Genomic DNA, 2,003 nt, shown 5'->3' with positions numbered 1-2,003 from the left:
ATGATCATGGGAATTATTATCTTTCCATGTTGTAAATAATAAGCTTGTAAGGGTAAATAATCGGTAACGTATAATTAGTTATTAAGTTTAAATACAAGAATGTCGTCGTTCAGAAGAGATAACTTGGTAGAGTTGCTAGAAACACTAAAGGAAATTGCAAAGGATTCGAGGCTACGAAGATGGGGTAAATGAAGACTCGTCAAAAGAAATGGTTATTTGGTAATTTTGTACTATTTCAATACAATGATAACTTCTTCAAAGATTATGAATGAAGGAATTAGATTAAACACTTTACAACTCCGTATGTTACTCATATGTAAGTACATAGACAAATATACGTAATTTTATTAATGACATATTCAGAGTTTAAGAAATCGTCATACTTTAAAAGTAAAATCTTGACATCGCTGACACATCCTCAAGCTAACTGCCAAGTCTAATGTGTCAGCCGAAGCATCGCTAAAGGAATCGAGGCATGTTTGGGAAGGGATAAGCACTCATGGGTTAATGAGCTCCCCGCTCCCACCTATGATTTGGGTGAACTAGACCATGCTCGAAACCTATGATGGTTTTATCTTGTCATATGGTACGAAAGCAATGATCTCTGGCAAAGTTGGCTAGCCCATAAGAAGAAAACACTAACCAACAATCAAAATGATGAGAATCTCAAGCGTGAAGGCATCAGCTGTCACAAAATATTAATATTATAGTGACTTTACGGACTAAAGAGCGAGTTCCTACTACTTACTAAGGTTTTTAATAAGGCGACATAACATGAATTACAACATTGATAATATAAATTACAACATTCTTCCAACCCGATCCATTTTTCATAAAAGAAAAAAACAAACCCGACCCAACTATCAGTCACACATAACCACCATTAACCCGAACAACCTGACCATTAACCCATTCTCCCGCGTCACTAACCAAAAACCCGACTAGGGGAGCCACATCATCTGGCTCCCCAGCCTCCCGAACGGGTTCAAGTCCTCCAACATCTTCACCTCCGCCTCACTCGTCCCATCAAAAAACAAATTTGTGGTAACCGGACCCGGAGCCACACAATTCACCGTAATCCTGGTCCCCTTGAGCTCCTTCGCTAGAATCTTCACCATCGCTTCAACCGCAGCTTTGGACGCTTCGTACGGCCCAAACCCCGGTCTCAAAGTTACCACCAACGATGACGACACGCAAACAATCCTCCCACCACCTCCTTGTTTCAACCGGTTAGCCGCCTCCTTACAAACTAAATACGAGCCTCTCGTGTTCACCGCAAACGTCCGGTCGAATTCGTCTATAGAGGAGTTAAGGATTGAGGAGTGTGACGAGTCCATGATTCCAGCCGCGTTGACTACGATGTGTATATAATTGAAGGCGGATTCAGCTGCGTCGAATAAGGTTTTGACTTGAACCGGATCGGTAATATCGGCTTTGACGTAAATAGCGCATGCATGTGCGAATTTGGAATTGATTTTGGAGACGATTGAGTTCAAGTGGTTAGATGTGGAGATGTCGTTGATGACGAGCTTTGCGCCGAGGGAGGCGAGGTGGAGGGCGATGGCTTTGCCGATACCGCCAGCTCCGCCCGTGACGATTGCAACGCGGTCATGCAGTTGGAGTGGCTGAGAATGGACGGTGGTGGCTTTGGTGGCCATAGATATATATAATATATGTGCTAGATTAACATATGTTCATAAATTTAAATGGTTTATATATGGAATATTAAGTTATCATGTGATTGTAAGTGCGGTTTTCTTTTTTGTATTACAAAGTGAGTTGGTTAGTGCGTATTATATATGGTCGTAGGGCCACCACTTCGGTACCGGATCCGTCTTACAAACATGAAAAATAAAGAAGATTAATTCATCTTATATTACATGTTGGTGTAGACGTACAGATTAAACTTAAATCTTGTCGACATGAACAGGGTAAAAATAAATTTTATTGGTGTTGACGAGTTAAAAATAAATCTTCTCGATGTGGACGAGATTTCAACTTAT

At 40.9% G+C, this 2,003-nt stretch overlaps 1 pseudogene; it reads right to left on the bottom strand.

Moving 5' to 3' along the window:
• Positions 1 to 431: 431 nt before the first annotated feature.
• Positions 432 to 1,662, bottom strand: LOC143627925 (NADPH-dependent aldehyde reductase-like protein, chloroplastic pseudogene; annotated as a pseudogene).
• Between the last annotated feature and the right edge of the window lie 341 nt (positions 1,663 to 2,003).

Source organism: Bidens hawaiensis, unplaced genomic scaffold (genome assembly GCF_021521415.1).
Source record: "Bidens hawaiensis isolate Kalapana, Puna unplaced genomic scaffold, B.hawaiensis_p1.1 tig00004748_1, whole genome shotgun sequence".
Lineage (NCBI taxonomy): Eukaryota > Viridiplantae > Streptophyta > Magnoliopsida > Asterales > Asteraceae > Bidens > Bidens hawaiensis.
The sequence above is the reverse complement of the archived record's forward strand: the minus strand, read 5'-3'. Positions and strand labels throughout refer to the sequence as shown.